At 40.6% G+C, this 23,494-nt stretch overlaps 1 long non-coding RNA gene across 1 annotated transcript; it reads right to left on the reverse strand.

Moving 5' to 3' along the window:
• Positions 1-141: 141 nt before the first annotated feature.
• LOC123733408 (uncharacterized) lies at positions 142-11,890 on the reverse strand. Its single transcript, XR_014383145.1, has 5 exons — positions 11,806-11,890; positions 9,276-9,417; positions 3,379-3,434; positions 960-1,193; positions 142-258 (listed from the first exon to the last, which is right to left on the reverse strand). It is a non-coding gene; the product is annotated as an uncharacterized LOC123733408 (long non-coding RNA).
• Between the last annotated feature and the right edge of the window lie 11,604 nt (positions 11,891-23,494).

The raw sequence follows: 23,494 nt of genomic DNA on the forward strand, positions 1-23,494 counted from the left end.
AACATGAGATTACAGTACACACACACACACACACACACACACACACACAGTTTTAGGACTATGAAAATGGACTAAAGTAGGAGAAATGACTAGAGACAGTGTTGTTTAACACACTGACCATGACCCATGAGTTCTTCTTACCTTTGTTCAGTAGAAAAGTCTCCCTCTCTAAAGTGTATAGGATGATTCATAGACTTGTCACTCTTCATGGACACACAGCTGGGAACAGGGGAGGCTGGTCTCTCCTGCTTGATTGGTCTTCAACACAACAGAGACAAACATTACATCTCTCATCTACTCTGATCTCAGATGGGGAACATAAGAAGAGTTCCAAAACGCAACATATCACTTTACAGAAATGAGCTTTTATTGTTTAAAGAAATTATGTATAAATTATTACATCTCTCACAGACAAGGATTTGTTTCAAATCTATCACTTGATGGTTTCATTTCAGAGAGACAAAAATATTTTTTTTTATGCAAAATGCTATATATCTCCCTCACTCTCAAATGTGACCGACCGGCTCAATTTGGTCATTAACTAAATAACTACATATATAGTGATTTTGGTTTATGTCAGTTTAATTGTTTGTTATGTATAAGTTGTTATTTTATGATTGTAAGTGATAAAATTAACTAGTAATTCTCAGTAATTACTACTTTAGTAAGGAATAACACATTTTTTCAGCACTACTGCAGTTGCTAAATAATTCCAATAGATGGGAACATAAGACCACAATGACATTTCAGAATATTAGTATAGTTTTCTCCCTGGATACACCACCACTCCCCGCGCTTCCTGCAGAACCCCTGCAGTACCTCCGCAGACCCCGGATTGAGAACCCCTGATTTAGCAGATGCTCTTATCCAGAGAGATTTACATTAAGTGCATTCACCTTAAGATAGCTATTTATTTAGGAAATAAACTTAATAAATTATTCATAAAATTGTCATCTTACCTCTTAGCTTTGGTGTTATGTCCGCCAGAGAGATGCATTTTGGAGGCAGGGCCCCCCTTCTCTCTCTCGCCAGAGAGACTCATTTTAGAGGCAGGGCCCCCCTCCTCTCTCTCCCCAGAGAGACTCATTTTAGAGGCAGGGCCCCCCTCCTTCCTCTCGCCAGAGAGACTCATTTTAGAGGCAGGGCCCCCCTCCTCTCTCTCCCCAGAGAGACTCATTTTAGAGAACTGACCCCTAAACAGAGATCCAACATGTTGATTGTGGTTAACACAGTGACAGCTAAACAGAGATCCAGCATGTTGGTTGTGGTTAACACAGTGACAACTAAACAGAGATCCAGCATGTTGGTTGTGGTTAACACAGTGACAACTAAACAGAGATCCAGCATGTTGGTTGTGGTTAACACAGTGACAACTAAACAGAGATACAGCATGTTGGTTGTGGTTAACACAGTGACAACTAAACTGAGATCCAGCATGTTGGTTGTGGTTAACACAGTGACGTCCTAAACAGAGATCCAGCATGTTGGTTGTGGTTAACACAGTGACCCCTAAACAGAGATCCAGCATGTTGGTTGTGGTTAACACAGTAACAACTAAACAGAGATCCAGCATGTTGGTTGTGGTTAACACAGTGACAACTAAACAGAGATCCAGCATGTTGGTTGTGGTCAACACAGTGACAACTAAACAGAGATCCAGGATGTTGGTTGTGGTCAACACAGTGACAACTAAACAGAGATCCAGCATGTTGGTTGTGGTTAACACAGTGACAACTAAACAGAGATCCAACATGTTGGTTGTGGTTAACACAGTGACTAATTCTTGAATGTCAATTGTTCTCATTCATTCATTATCTCTTTGAGAAATATATTTTTAACAACTTTCTCTTTTACTTCACTACATTCATGAAGAAAATGATGTACTTTTTACTCCATACATTTTCCCTGACACCCAAAAGTACTCGTTACATGTTGAATGCTTAGCAGGACAGAAAACGGTCCAATTTGAACACTTATCAAGAGAACATCCCTACTGCCTCTGATCTGGAGGACTCACTAAACAGAGAACATCCCTGGTCATCCCTACTGCCTCTGATCTGGAGGACTCACTAAACAGAGAACATCCCTGGTCATCCCTACTGCCTCTGATCTGGAGGACTCACTAAACAGAGAACATCCCTGGTCATCCCTACTGCCTCTGATCTGGAGGACTCACTAAACAGAGAACATCCCTGGTCATTACTGCCTCTGACCTGGAGGACTCACTAAACACAAATGCTTCATTTTTAAATGATGTCTGAGTGTTGGAGTGTGACCCTGGCTATCCGTAAATTAAAATAACAAGAAAATTGTGCCGTCTGGTTTGCTTAATAAAATGATTTTTAAATGATCACTACTTTACTTTTACTTTTGATGCTTAAGTATATTTTAGCAATTACATTTACTTTTGATACTTAATTATATTTTAAACCAAATACTTTTAGACTTCTACTGAAGAAGTATTTTACTGGGTGACTTTCACTTTTAATTGAGTCATTTTCTATTAAGGTATCTTTACTTTAACTCCAGTATGAGAATTGAGTACTTTTTCCACCACTGTTCTAACGTTCTAGAGACATATGAGCCACAGTTTCAACAGACATTTTGTAACTGCGTGGGCTACAAAGTTACTTTCAGTTTCATATAAGGAAATAAAGTAACGGTCACTGGGTGAATTCGTTTTGCATTGCCCGGCTCCCCGGGTGCGCAGAGTTTACGCATTTTAGACCATTCCATTGTTCCTTAAAATAAAACTCCACTCACCTGTAGCACCGGGCCATGCAAAACGAACTTCCCACTGTCGCAGGGCACTGAGACACAGAGTTCTAAACCCAGAGGCATTTACAACAGTAACCAGAGGTAACAGTCAGTTGCATGCGACAGCAGCAAATCATGACATTGTACCGAATCTTGCTTCAGTTTTTTTATTATAGTCCTTCTTATGTTATTTTTGCTAAACATATAATTTACTCGTAACCAAGTTTAGCTGTGTTTTTTTCCTCCAAAATATGAATTACTGTAGGACTTTAATAATTGTAAACAGGCCTACAAACCCAAAAGGTTTTAATGATGCCTTAAATCTATCTTCAAATATATATTTGATGATTAGTTGAATCCGGTGTGTAAGTGCTGGTCAGAACAACAGGATGAGAAACCCTGAGATAAACATAAAACCATATAATGTAAAAGCTCCTCCGCCATCTTTACCAGACGTTTTACTGATAACATGTAGACCTACTGATTAGTTTCCACTTTGAAAACTGCTGTCTGTCAGCAACTCAGCTCAAGTAGCAGTTCTACTAACTAGTAACATCTCATTACAGATATTCATTATCTTACTCTGTCCTTTAGAATGAATTATTGTTCAGAAATACTTACTTATTTGTCAGTAATCTCCATATAGCGTCTTCTGCTCTGTCGTCTCAAAATGGATCCTGAACAAAAGAACAACTTTACTTTCTGTTTCACTCAGCCGTCTCCCCACCCTGAAAATAAAGTGTTTTATTGGTATCTTCCACTAGATGGCAGTAAACACCTGCTGTAACTACAATTTACAACAGCATTCCTTAATCATAAAGGCAGTGTCTCAAAGGAGGAGTGCTGAATCAGGATCAGGTCCCCCCTCTCCATGTAATCTGATTCATTATGATCTAGGATCAGGTCCCCCCTCTCCATGTAATCTGATTCATTATGATCTAGGATCAGGTCCCACCTCTCCATGTAATCTGATTCATTGTGATCTAGGATCAGGTCCTCCTCTCCATGTAACCTGATTCATTATGATCTAGGATCAGGTCCCCCCCTCTCCATGTAATCTGATTCATTATGATCTAGGATCAGGTCCCTCCTCTCCATGTAATCTGATTCATTATGATCTAGGATCAGGTCCTCCTCTCCATGTAATCTGATTCATTATGATCTAGGATCAGGTCCTCCTCTCCATGTAATCTGATTCATTATGATCTAGGATCAGGTCCTCCTCTCCATGTAATCTGATTCATTATGATCTAGGATCAGGTCCCCCTCTCCATGTAATCTGATTCATTATGATCTAGGATCAGGTCCCCCTCTCCATGTAATCTGATTCATTATGATCTAGGATCAGGTCCCCCTCTCCATGTAATCTGATTCATTATGATCTAGGATCAGGTCCCCCCTCTCCATGTAATCTGATTCATTATGATCTAGGATCATGTCACCCCTCTCCATGTAATCTGATTCATTATGATCTAGGATCAGGTCCCCCCTCTCCATGTAATCTGATTCATTATGATCTAGGATCATGTCACCCCTCTCCATGTAATCTGATTCATTATGATCTAGGATCAGGTCCCCCCTCTCCATGTAATCTGATTCATTATGATCTAGGATCAGGTCCCCCCTCTCCATGTAATCTGATTCATTATGATCTAGGATCAGGTCCCCCCTCTCCATGTAATCTGATTCATTATGATCTAGGATCAGGTCCCCCCTTTCCATGTAATCTGATTCATTATGATCTAGGATCAGGTCCCCCCCTCTCCATGTAATCTGATTCATTGTGATCTAGGATCAGGTCCCTCCTCTCCATGTAATCTGATTCATTATGATCTAGGATCAGGTCCTCCTCTCTCCATGTAATCTGATTCATTATGATCTAGGATCAGGTCCCCTCCTCTCCATGTAATCTGATTCATTATGATCTAGGATCAGGTCCCCCTCTCCATGTAATCTGATTCATTATAATCTAGGATCAGGTCCTCCTCTCTATGTAATCTGATTCATTATGATATAGGATCAGGTCCTCCTCTCCATATAATCTGATTCATTATGATCTAGGATCAGGCCCCCCCTCTCCATGTAATCTGATTCATTATGATCTAGGATCAGGTCCCCCCCTCTCCATGTAATCTGATTCATTATGATATAGGATCAGGTCCCTCCTCTCCATGTAATCTGATTCATTATGATCTAGGATCAGGTCCCCCCTCTCCATGTAATCTGATTCATTATGATCTAGGATCAGGTCCCCCCCTCTCCATGTAATCTGATTCATTATGATATAGGATCAGGTCCCCCCTCTCCATGTAATCTGATTCATTATGATCTAGGATCAGGTCCCCCCTCTCCATGTAACCTGATTCATTATGATCTAGGATCAGGTCCTCCTATCCATGTAATCTGATTCATTATGATCTAGGATCAGGTCAGCGGGCCTGCTAGTGATAGTGGTGGAGTCAGCACCTCCACACGTGGAGATGTATCCACTCAGTCCAGTAGACCTGCTAGTGATAGTGGTGGAGTCAGCACCTCCACACGTGGAGATGTATCCACTCAGTCCAGTAGACCTGCTAGTGATAGTGGTGGAGATGTATCCATTCAGTCCAGTAGACCTGCTAGTGATAGTGGTGGAGCCAGCACCTCCACACGTGGAGATGTATCCACTCAGTCCAGTAGACCTGCTAGTGATAGTGGTGGAGATGTATCCACTCAGTCCAGTAGGCCTGCTAGTGATAGTGGTGGAGATGTATCCACTCAGTCCAGTAGACCTGCTAGTGATAGTGGTGGAGATGTATCCACTCAGTCCAGTAGGCCTGCTAGTGATAGTGGTGGAGATGTATCCACTCAGTCCAGTAGACCTGCTAGTGATAGTGGTGGAGATGTATCCACTCAGTCCAGTAGACCTGCTAGTGATAGTGGTGGATATGTATCCACTCAGTCCAGTAGACATGCTAGTGATAGTGGTGGAGCCAGCACCTCCACACGTGGAGATGTATCCACTCAGTCCAGTAGACCTGCTAGTGATAGTGGTGGAGATGTATCCACTCAGTCCAGTAGACCTGCTAGTGATAGTGGTGGAGCCAGCACCTCCACACGTGGAGATGTATCCACTCAGTCCAGTAGACCTGCTAGTGATAGTGGTGGAGATGTATCCACTCAGTCCAGTAGACCTGCTAGTGATAGTGGTGGAGCCAGTACCCACTCAGTCCAGTAGGCCTGCTAGTGATAGTGGTGGAGCCAGCACCTCCACACGTGGAGATGTATCCACTCAGTCAAGTAGACCTGCTAGTGATAGTGGTGGAGCCAGTACCTCCACACATGGAGATGTATCCACTCAGTCCAGTAGGCCTGCTAGTGATAGTGGTGGAGATGTATCCACTCAGTCCAGTAGACCTGCTAGTGATAGTGGTGGAGATGTATCCACTCAGTCCAGTAGACCTGCTAGTGATAGTGGTGGAGATGTATCCACTCAGTCCAGTAGACCTGCTAGTGATAGTGGTGGAGATGTATCCACTCAGTCCAGTAGACCTGCTAGTGATAGTGGTGGGGATGTAACCACTCAGTCCAGTAGACCTGCTAGTGATAGTGGTGGAGATGTATCCACTCAGTCCAGTAGACCTGCTAGTGATAGTGGTGGGGATGTAACCACTCAGTCCAGTAGACCTGCTAGTGATAGTGGTGGGGATGTATCCACTCAGTCCAGTAGACCTGCTAGTGATAGTGGTGGAGATGTATCCACTCAGTCCAGTAGACCTGCTAGTGATAGTGGTGGAGCCAGTACCTCCACACATGGAGATGTATCCACTCAGTCCAGTAGACCTGCTAGTGATAGTGGTGGAGATGTATCCACTCAGTCCAGTAGACCTGCTAGTGATAGTGGTGGAGATGTATCCACTCAGTCCAGTAGACCTGCTAGTGATAGTGGTGGGGATGTAACCACTCAGTCCAGTAGACCTGCTAGTGATAGTGGTGGGGATGTATCCACTCAGTCCAGTAGACCTGCTAGTGATAGTGGTGGAGATGTATCCACTCAGTCCAGTAGACCTGCTAGTGATAGTGGTGGAGCCAGTACCTCCACACATGGAGATCTATCCACTCAGTCCAGTATACCTGTTAATGATAGTGGTGGAGATGTGTCCAGTCAGTCCAGTAGACCTGCTAGTGATAGTGGTGGAGCCAGTACCTCCACACATGGAGATGTATCCACTCAGTCCAGTAGACCTGCTAGTGATAGTGGTGGAGATGTGTCCAGTCAGTCCAGTAGACCTGCTAGTGATAGTGGTGGAGCCAGTACCTCCACACATGGACATGTATCCACTCAGTCCAGTAGGCCTGCTAGTGATAGTGGTGGAGATGTATCCACTCAGTCCAGTAGACCTGCTAGTGATAGTGGTGGAGCCAGTACCTCCACACGTGGAGATGTATCCACTCAGTCCAGTAGGCCTGCTAGTGATAGTGGTGGAGATGTATCCACTCAGTCCAGTAGACCTGCTAGTGATAGTGGTGGAGCCAGTACCTCCACACATGGAGATGTATCCACTCAGTCCAGTAGGCCTGCTAGTGATAGTGGTGGAGATGTATCCACTCAGTCCAGTAGACCTGCTAGTGATAGTGGTGGAGATGTATCCACTCAGTCCAGTAGACCTGCTAGTGATAGTGGTGGAGATGTATCCACTCAGTCCAGTAGACCTGCTAGTGATAGTGGTGGAGATGTATCCACTCAGTCCAGTAGACCTGCTAGTGATAGTGGTGGAGATGTATCCACTCAGTCCAGTAGACCTGCTAGTGATAGTGGTGGGGATGTAACCACTCAGTCCAGTAGACCTGCTAGTGATAGTGGTGGGGATGTATCCACTCAGTCCAGTAGACCTGTTAATGATAGTGGTGGAGATGTGTCCAGTCAGTCCAGTAGACCTGCTAGTGATAGTGGTGGAGCCAGTACCTCCACACATGGAGATGTATCCACTCAGTCCAGTAGACCTGCTAGTGATAGTGGTGGAGATGTGTCCAGTCAGTCCAGTAGACCTGCTAGTGATAGTGGTGGAGCCAGTACCTCCACACATGGACATGTATCCACTCAGTCCAGTAGGCCTGCTAGTGATAGTGGTGGAGATGTATCCACTCAGTCCAGTAGACCTGCTAGTGATAGTGGTGGAGCCAGTACCTCCACACGTGGAGATGTATCCACTCAGTCCAGTAGGCCTGCTAGTGATGGTGGTGGAGATGTATCCACTCAGTCCAGTAGACCTGCTAGTGATAGTGGTGGAGCCAGTACCTCCACACATGGAGATGCATCCACTCAGTCCAGTAGGCCTGCTAGTGATAGTGGTGGAGATGTATCCACTCAGTCCAGTAGACCTGCTAGTGATAGTGGTGGAGATGTATCCACTCAGTCCAGTAGACCTGCTAGTGATAGTGGTGGAGATGTATCCACTCAGTCCAGTAGACCTGCTAGTGATAGTGGTGGAGATGTATCCACTCAGTCCAGTAGACCTGCTTGTGATAGTGGTGGAGATGTATCCACTCAGTCCAGTAGACCTGCTAGTGATAGTGGTGGGGATGTAACCACTCAGTCCAGTAGACCTGCTAGTGATAGTGGTGGGGATGTATCCACTCAGTCCAGTAGACCTGCTAGTGATAGTGGTGGAGCCAGTACCTCCACACATGGAGATGTATCCACTCAGTCCAGTAGACCTGTTAATGATAGTGGTGGAGATGTGTCCAGTCAGTCCAGTAGACCTGCTAGTGATAGTGGTGGAGCCAGTACCTCCACACATGGAGATGTATCCACTCAGTCCAGTAGACCTGCTAGTGATAGTGGTGGAGATGTGTCCAGTCAGTCCAGTAGACATGCTAGTGATAGTGGTGGAGCCAGTACCTCCACACATGGACATGTATCCACTCAGTCCAGTAGGCCTGCTAGTGATAGTGGTGGAGATGTATCCACTCAGTCCAGTAGACCTGCTAGTGATAGTGGTGGAGCCAGTACCTCCACACGTGGAGATGTATCCACTCAGTCCAGTAGGCCTGCTAGTGATAGTGGTGGAGATGTATCCACTCAGTCCAGTAGACCTGCTAGTGATAGTGGTGGAGCCAGTACCTCCACACATGGAGATGTATCCACTCAGTCCAGTAGGCCTGCTAGTGATAGTGGTGGATATGTATCCACTCAGTCCAGTAGACCTGCTAGTGATAGTGGTGGAGATGTATCCACTCTGTCCAGTAGACCTACTCCATGACCCACAGCAACGCAGTCTTCTATGGACCAGTTTATTCCAAAGTCTATGTCTTTAGCAAAACAAGGCCACATTGATATTGCATTGGCTAAAATGATTGCCACCGATTTCCAGCCATTTTAGATTGTGGAGGTTTTAGAAATTATAGCAATAATGTAAATCCAATGTACACAATTCCAAGCAGGAAAACCCTTTCAAAATCACTTTTCCACAAATGTACGAGAGCACACAGGCTTCAGTGTGGAAAAGAGTCTAAAAAGCTACTGCAGTTTTCCTTACCACTGACTGCTGGACATCAAGGGTAACCACTTCTTACATGTCGGGTACATGTCACTTCATTGAAGATTTTTTCGATGTCTAGCTGTCTTCTGGACTGCTTTGAGTTCAGCGACAGACACACCCAGAGAACTTGGCAGAGGAACTGTTGAGAGTGGCCAGAGAAGGACAAGTAGATGGAAAAGTGGTCTGTTGTGTTAGCGACAATGCAGCTAACATAACCAAAGCCATGAAAATGTTTAATAAATTGACCCATCATCCATGTCTTGCCCATACAATCAACCTGATTGTAAGAGATGCTCTGAAGGTGATGAAGCCTACTGTGGACAAAGTGAAAGCAGCTGTGGAATACTTCCACAGGAGCACAGTAGGTGCTGAAAAACTAAAGTCTACACAACGCCAGATGGGGATGCATGAGCTGAGGCCTAAACAAGACTGCACTACAAGATGGAATTCAACATTTTATATGTTGAAGCGGTTTCTTGAGTCAAAGGATGCCATCATCTCTACCCTGGGCATTGTCAATGCACCTGTTGATGCTCTGACCCAAGAGGAATGGGAGGTGGTGGAGGAGGTGTGCAGTCCTGGAGCAGGTCACTGTGGAGATCAGTGGAGTGAGGTACAGTAAGCAGTTATTACTGCATCATTATTTAATCCAGTATTATATATGTATATGAGCAGTAGATGAGAATGTAGTATCAGTAGACTAAACATGAAGCTGAACTAATAAGTTACTGTTCTCTCTTTTCAGCTATGTGACCACCTCAACAATGATACTCCTGTGTAAGGGTCTGCAGCGAATCACAGCCAGACGCCAGAGAGAAGCAAATTTAATGTGACCGAGTTGATGGACACCCTATGTTCATCAATGGACAGAAAGTTCCACAGAATGGAATATAATCACGTGCTATCAGAAACCGCTGCACTTGACCCCAGGTTTAAGTAGTTAGCCTTCAGTGATGCCATAGCGATTGATGAGGCTCTTCAAAGAATAACCTCCTCAGCAGGGAGGGACAGCCCCAGCAGTCAGCTGGCTCAGGCACCAGGGCATCAGGAAGAAGAGGGATCAGATGGAGGGACAGCCCCAGCAGTCAGCTGGCTCAGGCACCAGGGCATCAGGAAGAAGAGGGATCAGATGGAGGGACAGCCCCAGCAGTCAGCTGGCTCAGGCACCAGGGCATCAGGAAGAAGAGGGATCAGATGGAGGGACAGCACCAGCAGTAGTGTCACAAACGTCTGCTGTTTGGATGCTGTTTGACGAGAGAGCAACTGGGGATGCAGCACGAAGGAATCTCTCAGCAGATGCCATAATGGAGGTCCGATCCTATTTGGAGGAGCCCCTCCTCCAAAGATCTGCAGATCCTCTGAGCTGGTGGAAGAACAAGGCCTCTGTCTACCCACGGCTTACTAAAGTCATGACAGGGAGACTCCGCATAGTGGCCACATCCGTTCCCTCTGAGAGGGTCTTCTCGAAAACAGGACAAATAATTACTGAGAGAAGAAACCGCATCAGCCCCTCGAAAGTGAGGCAGCTTGCATTTCTGAATGCAAATCTCTCATAAAAGCAAAATCTGGTCAGCATTGCTGTATGCTGCTGGTTATAACATGGTAATAAAGAAGAGAGAGAAAAGAGGGACCAGTTTAATGTTTTGGGATGCTGCAGTTTTGCACATTGTTATTTATTTTTCTTTGATATGGTTAAATATTCTATTATTATGTTGTTCAGGTTGTATTCATTTTCAATGGTTAGATTTATATGCACTTTGTTTATATACATTAAAAGTTATACTTTAAATGCAAATGTTTAAGAGCATTCTTTTTCATAACAAACAAAATGCATTTTTAAATACATTGTGGTTAAGGTAGAGTATGATTTCATTTAATAATTTAATTAGAATTGTTTTAACACCAATCATAGTCAAACACGTCACCACCCATTTATATAACAATAGTTATATAACAACAGTATCCAGCAGGTGGGGCTAACAGTCAGTTCCATGTGACAGCAGTAACTCATGACATTGTACTGAATCATGCTTCAGTTTTTATATTATAGTCCTTCTTCAAGACATCTCTTTTACATTATTTTAGATAAACATATAATTTACTAGAAACCAGGTTTAGCTGTGTTTTTTTCATCAAATATGAATTCTAGTAGGCCTTTAATAATTGTAAACAGGCCTTCAAACCCAAAAGGTTTTCATTTGAGAATGTTCATTTGTATGCCTCAAATATTAAACTGTTTTAAAATATTTAATGATTAGTTGAATCCGGTGTGTAAGTGCTGGTCAGAACAACAGGATGAGAAACCCTGAGATAAACATAAAACCATATAATGTAAAAGCTCCTCCACCATCTTTACCAGACGTTTTACTGATAACATGTAGACCTACTGATTAGTTTCCACTTTGAAAACTGCTGTCTGTCAGCAACTCAGCTCAAGTAGCAGTTCTACTAACTAGTAACATCTCATTACAGATATTCATTATCTTACTCTGTCCTTTAGAATGAATTATTGTTCAGAAATACTTACTTATTTGTCAGTAATCTCCATATAGCGTCTTCTGCTCTGTCGTCTCAAAATGGATTCTGTACAAAAGAACAACTTAACTTTCTGTTTCAATCAGCCGCCTCCCCACCCTGAAAATAAAGTGTTTTATTGGTATCTTCCACTAGATGGCAGTAAACACCTGCTGTAACTAGATTTAACAACTATGTGTTTGGTTTCATAAAGGCAGTGTCCCAGAGGAGGAGTGCTGATATGGTATCAGGTCCTCCTCTCCATGTACTCTGATTCATTATGATCTAAGATCAGGTCCCTCCTCTCCATGTAATCTGATTCAATGTGATCTAGGATCAGGTCCCCCCTCTCCATGTAATCTGATTCATTATGATCTAGGATCAGGTCCCCCCTCTCCATGTAATCTGATTCATTATGATCTAAGATCAGGTCCCCCCTCTCCATGTAATCTGATTCATTATGATCTAGGATCAGGTCCTCCTCTCCATGTAATCTGATTCATTATGACATAGGATCAGGTCCCCCATCTCCATGTAATCTAATTCAATGTGATCTAGGATCAGGTCCCAATCTCCATGTAATCTGATTCATTATGATCTAGGATCAGGTACCCCTCTCCATGTAATCTGATTCATTGTGATCTAGGATCAGGTCCCCCCTCTCCATGTAATCTGATTCATTATGATCTAGGATCAGGTCCCACCTCTCCATGTAATATGATCCATTATGATCTAGGATCAGGTCCCCCCTCCCCATGTAATCTGATTCATTATGATCTAGGATCAGGTCCCCCCTCTCCATGTAATCTGATTCACTATGATCTATGATCAGGTCCTCCTCTCCATGTAATCTGATTCATTATAATCTAGGATCAGATCCCCCCTCTCCATGTAATCTCATTCATTATGATCTAGGATCAGGTCCCTCTCTCCATGTAATCTGATTCATTGTGATCTAGGATCAGGTCCCTCCTCTCCATGTAATCTGATTCATTATGATCTAGGATCAGGTACCCCTCTCCATGTAATCTGATTCATTGTGATCTAGGATCAGGTCCCCCCTCTCCATGTAATCTGATTCATTATGATCTAGGATCAGGTCCCCCCTCTCCATGTAATCTGATTCATTATGATCTAGGATCAGGTCCCCCCTCTCCATGTAATCTGATTCATTATGATCTAGGATCAGGTCCCCCCTCTCCATGTAATCTGATTCATTATGATCTAGGATCAGGTTCCCCCTCTCCATGTAATCTGATTCATTATGATCTAGGATCAGGTCCCCCCTCTCCATGTAATCTGATTCATTATGATCTAGGATCAGGTCCCCCTCTCCATGTAATCTGATTCAATGTGATCTAGGATCAGGTCCGTCCTCTCCATGTAATCTGATTCATTATGATCTAGGATCAGGTCCCCCCTCTCCATGTAATCTGATTCATTATGATCTAGGATCAGGTCCGTCCTCTCCATGTAATCTGATTCATTATGATCTAGGATCAGGTCCCCCCTCTCCATGTAATCTAATTCATGATGATCTAGGATAAGGTCCCTCCTCTCCATGTAATCTGATTCATTATGATCTAGGATCAGGTTCCCCCTCTCCATGTAATCTGATTCATTATGATCTAGGATCAGGTCCCCCACTCCATGTAATCTAATACATTATGATCTAAAATACTTAACTGATCCTAGATCAGCTGTCCTACTCTTTATGAATACTGTCACAGAATCAATTAGTATCATTCATTGAACTGCTTTGCCATGAACAGATCTGTGAGGTCTTAACTTAAAGGTTCTATATTGACCTTATGGTCATTTTAATGGGGTTGAACATCCATCCCATCAGATTGTGTAAAGGATTTTATGAGTTCAGAAAAACAGTGACTTGGAAGCATCTCTCTGACCTCACCCTGCTGAAACACACTCAAGTAAAGACCACATAGCTACAGTTATATGCTTTTCTGTTTTTATACACTTTTACAGCCAATGTATGGACAGGTATCCATATGAATCAGTACAATATACAAACTAGTAAGCCACCTCCCAATAAGGGGTCAGCAATATCAAGCATGCAGCACTAAACAGACAGACATCTCAGGCAACAAAATCTCACACTCAATACCTGCAAATATTTACAAAAAGTATTGTAGCAGATTTTATTTTGACTTCATGAGAAAAGACCCACATTTTTGGGTGAAATTAACAGAAGCCTTTGCAACAACAATCTAAAATAAGTTTTGCTAGCGTTATGAATATACAGTGTCTTTATTAATATATATGTTTTAATTGTAGTTGTATGCCTATATGTACAGTTTTTTTTAACACTTGTTAACAACCACACACTTTTAATGGGGGTGGCAGGTAGCCTAGTTGTTAGAGTATTGGGCTAGTAACTGAAATGTTGCTGCATCGAATCTCCAAGCTGACAAGGTAAAATTCGGTTGTTCTGCCCCTGAACAAGGCAGGTTACCCACTGTTCCCCGGTAGGCCATCACAGGGGCGGAAATGCCGGGGGGGACGGGGGGGACACAACCCCCCCATCCTGGGAAAAATATGATTTGTCCCCCCCAATATATCACTGAAACATAACTATGTAATTTAAATAATATTAATAATATGCAATGAAAGCAATTGTGCTGATTATAGACACTTAATAGCTTGTTCTTAAGTTTCAAAAGATTGCGACCCCCCCCACCCTTTGCCTCACAATGGTTTGATCCACTGCCAGTTCCTTAGCTTGCGAGGTAACGTAGAGGTCGTATCTACTGTCTGAAAGGCACTCAATACACGTAACTGACGTGAGGTTAATCCAGTCAATCGCGCACACACACTAGCTGAATATGCAGAGCTAGCGCGCAAATATTAACTATTAAGCTAGCTAGTACCTATTCCATGTATGTGGCGTCGTCAAAGATGGAATCTTTGCTATCGTCAATTTATTCCAAGATCAGCATGCATGTAAGTTAGTGCTTCAAAGTCCCTGTGATAAGGTTAGCGATAAACTGAACAGAACTTCACTCTCTTCTACCATTGTTTTAAATATATTTAATGGTCTCGTTGCAAAAGCTAAATTGTCGCAAGGGAACTTTTATTAATATATTTTATTTCACCTTTATTTAACCTGGGTAGCAAAGATTATAGCAAACACCACTGAATTGGTGCTCGCTAGCTTTGCAAATTCAGCTATTGTTAGAAGCCAGCCAATATGAAACAAACGATTAAAATTACAAAAGGTTGCAGCATATGTTGTGTAAATGGTGAACTCATACAGCTGTCAACTCTTGTCACTGCAATCCGTTTCACATTTGCTAGCTACCTTTTAGATCGAAGCCCATATAGAATGATAGAAGATAAGATGATAGAAGCCCATCTCCTACTGTAAATAACCTACATACTGTGTGTGTGTAGCCAACCAGGTAGAAAAATGGCAGAAAAATGGCAGAAAAAAGACGGACATCAGAGTATTTTTCAGTACACCAAAACGCAAAGTAAGAACCCTCGTAGCCTAATATCTCAAAGACTAGTTGATAAAATGTTCATAAGAAAGAAATGAAATTCTAATGGAAATGTTTCACAATGATGTCATTAGGCAGAGCAGGCAACAGATGGCACACAGACAGCAGAGTTGGGGACAGATATGCAGGGACAGACTGGCAGAGACAGGGAGTCTCAGGTAAGTTTGTTGAGTCTTTGTTTGGCAACATTATGAAAGGTTCTCAATTTTTTTAACTTGTAAAATAGGAACATAATTGGAAAATGCCATGGATACCCCCACTCTCAACTTAAACTGGTGACTGAACTAAGATTTGTTAAAGGCAATGGTATTGCTGTTGTGATTAGTTGTGTAGTTTTGGGTACCGGTAGTTAGGAGTACGGCAAACACCTTATTTCTTTGGTTCCTCAATATACATTTACCATATTAAACGTAGGCTATGTGTTACAGCACTACTTTTGGTGTCCCCCTCAGGAATTGCTCTTGAGAAAATGTAATGTAATTGTCCCCTCCAAAGTTGATATCAGATTTTCGCCCCTGGGCCATCATTGTAAATAAGAATTTGTTCTTAACTGACTTGCCTAGTTAAATAAAGGTTAAATAAAATAAAATAAAAATGTATTCTCATATAGTTCTATGCTCACTCTACCTAGCTGTGTATAATGTTATAACTCTTCTGTCTGTATTCTGCCTCTAAATGTTGTCTATCAAATATATTCACATTTTATTTATTTACATTTTATTTGCCACATGCACCGAATACCACAGTTGTAGACCTTACAGTGAAATGCTTACTTACAAGCTCTTAACCAACAAGTTTTAAGAAAAATAGGTGTTAAATAAAAAACACATAAGAAAAAAATAGACATAAAAAGTAACAAAAATTAAACAGCAGCAGTAAAATAACAATAGTTGAGGCTATATACACATACATACAAATATACATAAACCGCCACCCCTTGTCTTACCAGAGATCGGTGTACTATCGAAAAAGCGTAAAACCTGCCAGCTGTATGTTATTCACCATGTAAAATTATGTGTACAGATGTAGGATCTTATTTTGATCACTCCCTACTGCAGAAGAACGTTCCTGCAATGCAGGAAATGTAAAACTTGTAGTGTATTTGAGGATTAAAAAGGCTTCTGAAGTTTGTAATTTCCACTTAGAGATATCAGACTTAAGTATCAACCCCTACAAAAATGTCCATTAATTATAATCCCCATGATAATTCACATTTCTTGTTGCTGCAGGAATATTTTCCTGCTGTAGTAAACTGGCTCAAATTAAGATCCTACATATGTACGTGCAAATGTACTTGGTGAATAAAGGTGATTGTGATTCTACAAAGGTTGAGTCTCTAGATTCCCTTGCTGCTCTGGAGAAATAATGAAATGGTTGTCATGGTGATTTAAACAAGGACTGGTTACCTCCCAACTCTGATGTCATTTGTTACATTTCACCCTGTTGATAAAGGCAGCTACAAGGATGAACCCAGAAGACAACTCTAAATCAACACTCACTGATATTATCCTGAAATCCTTTCACTCATATTATTGTGTCTCTTCGTTTAACAGGTAGTCTATGATATTAATATTGTAGCAAACAGCAGGGCAGAGCAGTGAACCCAGGTCGCTGGTGAACAAGGAAAACACCCTATGCATCACAGCGATAGTGTTAACCCAGTATCAGTATCAATAGTGTTAACCCAGTATCAGTATTAATAGGGTTAACCCAGTATCAGTATCAATAGTGTTAACCCAGTATCAGCATCAATAGGGTTAACCCAGTATCAGCATCAATAGGGTCAACCCAGTATCAGCATTAATAGGGTTTACCCAGTATCAGTATAAACAGGGTTAACCCAGTATCAGCATCAATAGGGTTAACCCAGTATCAGTATCAACAGGGTTAACCCAGTATCAGTATCAACAGGGTTAACCCAGTATCAGTATCAACAGGGTTAACCCAGTATAAGTATAAATAGTGTTAACCCAGTATCAGTATCAATAGGGTTAACCCAGTATCAGTATAAACAGGGTTAACCCAGTATCAGCATCAATAGGGTTAACCCAGTATCAATATCAATAGTGTTAACCCAGTATCAGCATCAATAGGGTTAACCCAGTATCAGTATTAATAGGGTTAACCCAGTATCAGTATAAACAGGGTTAACCCAGTATCAGCATCAATAGGGTTAACCCAGTATCAATATCAATAGTGTTAACCCAGTATCAGCATCAATAGGGTTAACCCAGTATCAGTATCAATAGGGTTAACCCAGTATCAGTATCAATAGGGTTAACCCAGTATCAGTATCAATAGTGTTAACCCAGTATCAGTATAAATAGGTTAACCCAGTATCAGTATAGATAGTGTTAACCCAGTATCAGTATAAACAGGGTTAACCCAGTATCAGTATAAACAGGGTTAACCCAGTATCAGTATAAATAGTGTTAACCCAGTATCAGTATCAATAGGGTTAACCCAGTATCAGTATTAATAGGGTTAACCCAGTATCAGTATCAATAGGGTTAACCCAGTATCAGTATCAATAGTGTTAACCCAGTATCAGTATCAATAGTGTTAACCCAGTATCAGTATTAATAGGGTTAACCCAGTATCAGTATAAACAGGGTTAACCCAGTATCAGTATAAATAGTGTTAACCCAGTATCAGTATAAATACTGTTAACCCAGTATCAGTATAAATACTGTTAACCCAGTATCAGTATAAACAGGGTTAACCCAGTATCAGTATAAATAGGGTTAACCCAGTATCAGTATCAATAGGGTAACCCCGTATTAGTATCAATAGGGTTAACCCAGTATCAGTATCAATAGGGTTAACCCAGTATCAGTATAAACAGGGTTAACCCAGTATCAGTATCAATAGGGTTAACCCAGTATCAGTATCAATAGGGTTAACCCAGTATCAGTATCAATAGGGTTAACCCAGTATCAGTATCAATAGTGTTAACCCAGTATCAGTATAAACAGGGTTAACCCAGTATCAGTATAAATAGTGTTGACCCAGTATCAGTATAAATAGTGTTAAACCCAGTATCAGTATAAACAGGGTTAACCCAGTATCAGTATAAATAGTGTTGACCCAGTATCAGTATAAATAGTGTTAAACCAGTATCAGTATAAACAGGGTTAACCCAGTATCAGTATAAATAGTGTTGACCCAGTATCAGTATAAATAGGGTTAACCCAGTATCAGTATAAACAGGGTTAACCCAGTATCAGTATAAATAGTGTTGACCCAGTATCAGTATAAATAGTGTTAAACCAGTATCAGTATAAACAGGGTTAACCCAGTATCAGTATAAATAGTGTTGACCCAGTATCAGTATAAATAGGGTTAACCCAGTATCAGTATAAACAGGGTTAACCCAGTATCAGTATCAATAGGGTTAACCCAGTATCAGTATAAATAGGGTTAACCCAGTATCAGTATAAACAGGGTTAACCCAGTATCAGTATTAATAGTGTTAACCCAGTATCAGTATCAACAGGGTTAACCCAGTATCAGTATTAATAGTGTTAACCCAGTATCAGTATCAACAGGGTTAACCCAGTATCAGTATCAACAGGGTTAACCCAGTATCAGTATCAACAGGGTTAACCCAGTATCAGTATCAACAGGGTTAACCCAGTATCAGTATAAATAGTGTTAACCCAGTATCAGTATCAATAGGGTTAACCCAGTATCAGTATAAATACTGTTAACCCAGTATCAGTATCAACAGGGTTAACCCAGTATCAGTATCAATAGGGTTAACCCAGTATCAGTATAAATACTGTTAACCCAGTATCAGTATCAACAGGGTTAACCCAGTATCAGTATCAATAGTGTTAATCCAGTATCAGTATAAATAGGGTTAACCCAGTATCAGTATAAACAGGGTTAACCCAGTATCAGTATTAATAGTGTTAATCCAGTATCAGTATAAATATGGTTAACCCAGTATCAGTATAAACAGGGTTAACCCAGTATCAGTATAAACAGGGTTAACCCAGTATCAGTATAAACAGGGTTAACCCAGAATCAGTATAAACAGGGTTAACCCAGTATCAGTATCAATAGGGTTAACCCAGTATCAGTATTAATAGTGTTAATCCAGTATCAGTATAAACAGGGTTAACCCAGTATCAGTATTAATAGTGTTAATCCAGTATCAGTATAAACAGGGTTAACCCAGTATCAGTATAAACAGGGTTAACCCAGTATCAGTATAAATACTGTTAACCCAGTATCAGTATAAACAGGGTTAACCCAGTATCAGTATAAATACTGTTAACCCAGTATCAGTATAAACAGGGTTAACCCAGTATCAGTATAAACAGGGTTAACCCAGTATCAGTATAAACAGGGTTAACCCAGTATCAGTATCAATAGGGTTAACCCAGTATCAGTATTAATAGTGTTAATCCAGTATCAGTATAAACAGGGTTAACCCAGTATCAGTATTAATAGTGTTAATCCAGTATCAGTATAAATATGGTTAACCCAGTATCAGTATAAACAGGGTTAACCCAGTATCAGTATAAACAGGGTTAACCCAGTATCAGTATAAACAGGGTTAACCCAGAATCAGTATAAACAGGGTTAACCCAGTATCAGTATCAATAGGGTTAACCCAGTATCAGTATTAATAGTGTTAATCCAGTATCAGTATAAACAGGGTTAACCCAGTATCAGTATTAATAGTGTTAATCCAGTATCAGTATAAACAGGGTTAACCCAGTATCAGTATAAACAGGGTTAACCCAGTATCAGTATAAATACTGTTAACCCAGTATCAGTATAAACAGGGTTAACCCAGTATCAGTATAAATACTGTTAACCCAGTATCAGTATAAACAGGGTTAACCCAGTATCAGTATAAACAGGGTTAACCCAGTATCAGTATAAACAGGGTTAACCCAGTATCAGTATCAATAGGGTTAACCCAGTATCAGTATTAATAGTGTTAACCCAGTATCAGTATAAACAGTGTTAACCCAGTATCAGTATCAATAGGGTTAAACCAGTATCAGTATAAACAGGGTTAACCCAGTATCAGTATTAATAGTGTTAACCCAGTATCAGTATAAACAGGGTTAACCCAGTGTCAGTATAAATAGGGTTAAACCAGTATCAGTATAAATAGGGTTAACCCAGTATCAGTATAAACAGGGTTAACCCAGTATCAGTATAAACAGGGTTAACCCAGTATCAGTATAAATAGGGTTAAACCAGTATCAGTATAAACAGGGTTAACCCAGTATCAGTATCAATAGGGTTAACCCAGTATCAGTATCAATAGGGTTAACCCAGTATCAGTATCAATAGGGTTAACCCAGTATCAGTATCAATAGGGTTAACCCAGTATCAGTATCAATAGGGTTAACCCAGTATCAGTGCTAATTAGTCCCGTGCTTCGACTACTCAGACCCCTCACACATCCGGTCCATTCTGATGGCCTCACAGACACCATACCACTTCTGACACCAATGTAGCAAACAGCAGGGCAGGGAAGTGAACCCAGGTCGCACATGTAAAAGGCCAACAACCTACGCATCGCGACATTGGCACCAATTGGGTCACTTAGTTGGAATTGTGATGTGGCTCATATAGCGAGGATCACTACACTATAGTGGAACTATGATACAATTACATTATCATATGAAATGTAGAGGATCACTACACTATAGAGGAACTATGATACAATTACATTATCATATGAAATGTAGAGGATCACTACACTATAGAGGAACTATGATACAATTACATTATCATATGAAATGTAGAGGATCACTGCACTATAGTGGAACTATGATACAATTACATTATCATATGAAATGTAGAGGATCACTACACTATAGTGGAACTATGATACAATTACATTATCATATGAAATGTAGAGGTTCACTACACTATAGTGGAACTATGATACAATTACATTATCATATGAAATGTAGAGGATCACTACACTATAGAGGAACTATGATACAACTACATTATCATATGAAATGTAGAGGATCACTACACTATAGAGGAACTATGATACAATTACATTATCATATGAAATGTAGAGGATCACTGCACTTTAGAGGAACTATGATACAATTACATTATCATATGAAATGTAGAGGATCACTACACTATAGAGGAACTATGATACAACTACATTATCATATGAAATGTAGAGGATCACTACACTATAGAGGAACTATGATACAATTACATTATCATATGAAATGTAGAGAATCACTACACTATAGTGGAACTATGATACAATTACATTATCATATGAAATGTAGAGGATCACTGCACTTTAGAGGAACTATGATACAATTACATTATCATATGAAATGTAGAGGATCACTACACTATAGAGGAACTATGATACAATTACATTATCATATGAAATGTAGAGGATCACTACATTATAGAGGAACTATGATACAATTACATTATCATATGAAATGTAGAGGATAACTACACTATAGTGGAACTATGATACAATTACATTATCATATGAAATGTAGAGGATCACTGCACTTTAGAGGAACTATGATACAATTACATTATCATATGAAATGTAGAGGATCACTACATTATAGAGGAACTATGATACAATTACATTATCATATGAAATGTAGAGGATAACTACACTATAGTGGAACTATGATACAATTACATTATCATATGACATGTTAAATGTAGAACTATAATATCTGAATATTGATATATTGAATTTGACTTGACCACGTCCAGTCAGCTCCATTTTGTCTGATTAAACTGACACCAACCTGTCTCAGTAGTAGTAGACTGTTAGGAGTGTTTTACTGTCATTCACTATACTAACATTACACCAACCTGTCTCAGTAGTAGTAGACTGTTAGGAGTGTTTTACTGTCATTCACTATACTAACATTACACCAACCTGTCTCAGTAGTAGTAGACTGTTAGGAGTGTTTTACTGTCATTCACTATACTAACATTACACCAACCTGTCTCAGTAGTAGTAGACTGTTAGGAGTGTTTTACTGTCATTCACTATACTAACATTACACCATACATTTAAGTTATCTACACACTTGTCGTGTCTTTGGGGTACCATTAAACTGAAAACGTGTTTATCAATTAACTCCCTGTAATTATTATCACGCGATTAAACTGATTAATCGTTTAATTGTAATTAACTAGGAGATCGGGGCACCAAGGAGAATATTCAGATTACAAAGCTATAATTTTCCTAATATAACTTTCCTATATTATAACATTATATATTATAGTATAGGCCGATTATCTTCTGGTTTAAATGGTGTATTTTACCTCGCGTCCAGTCTCATTCCAAACGTCGTAAATTGTTGTATCTGCACGAACCCAGTCTTTACTAAAATCATCCATACATCAATTGTCTTAAAATCATTTATTTACTAAACTAAGTAATTCACAGAAAGTATACAAACAGTAATTATCATCACAAAGAATTGGTAGAGTAATGTGCTTTAGTGGTCTAAACAGGCCTGGCGGCCTGTTGAACAAAGGGTCATAAACGGTCAGCTGAGGAGACACACAGAGTTCATTAATATTAACAATTGATATGCTAATCCTTTGTACATGAATGCTCACTCATTCGGGAACAACTGCAATCAATATATATTTACGCTCAGTGTGTCGTCGGGATCCTTGTTGAAGAGTCGTTCTGTTGGAGAGTTTTGTCTCTCTCTCTCTCTCTCGGTTAGAATGGATCTTTCAAAGCGACATTCATTAATGTCGTCATAGAATAGATGTTTCGTCGGTCTTCGCGTTCAATGATATAATTTCTAGCTGCAGACTATTAATTAATATCAAAGACTTGTTCTTATTCTGTTGGTCTCGATAGTCTAAAAGTTAACCACGTGGTATAGTTCACTTTCAGTAGAGTACTTGGATGGTCAAACCTATTGGCCAACTCACAATGGAGTGGAGGCCTGGTCTGGAGAAAAGTAAATCAGGGTGGGTTTTATAGTGACATAGAACAGCTTGTCACATGACACCTGGTCCTGTCTGTGTCCCTGGGGGGCGGGCCGATGACTGAGTTAAGCTTGGTACAGGAATACAATTCTATCACATTAACATCAGTACATAGCATCTCAATGTATTACAAAAGCTTTATCCTTATTAATACATTCTATACAACCATGTGGATGCAAGTCTCATCGCTGAGGC

This window comes from Salmo salar, unplaced genomic scaffold, assembly GCF_965601325.2.
Source record: "Salmo salar unplaced genomic scaffold, fSalSal1 ptg000129l, whole genome shotgun sequence".
Classification (NCBI taxonomy): Eukaryota; Metazoa; Chordata; class Actinopteri; order Salmoniformes; family Salmonidae; genus Salmo; species Salmo salar.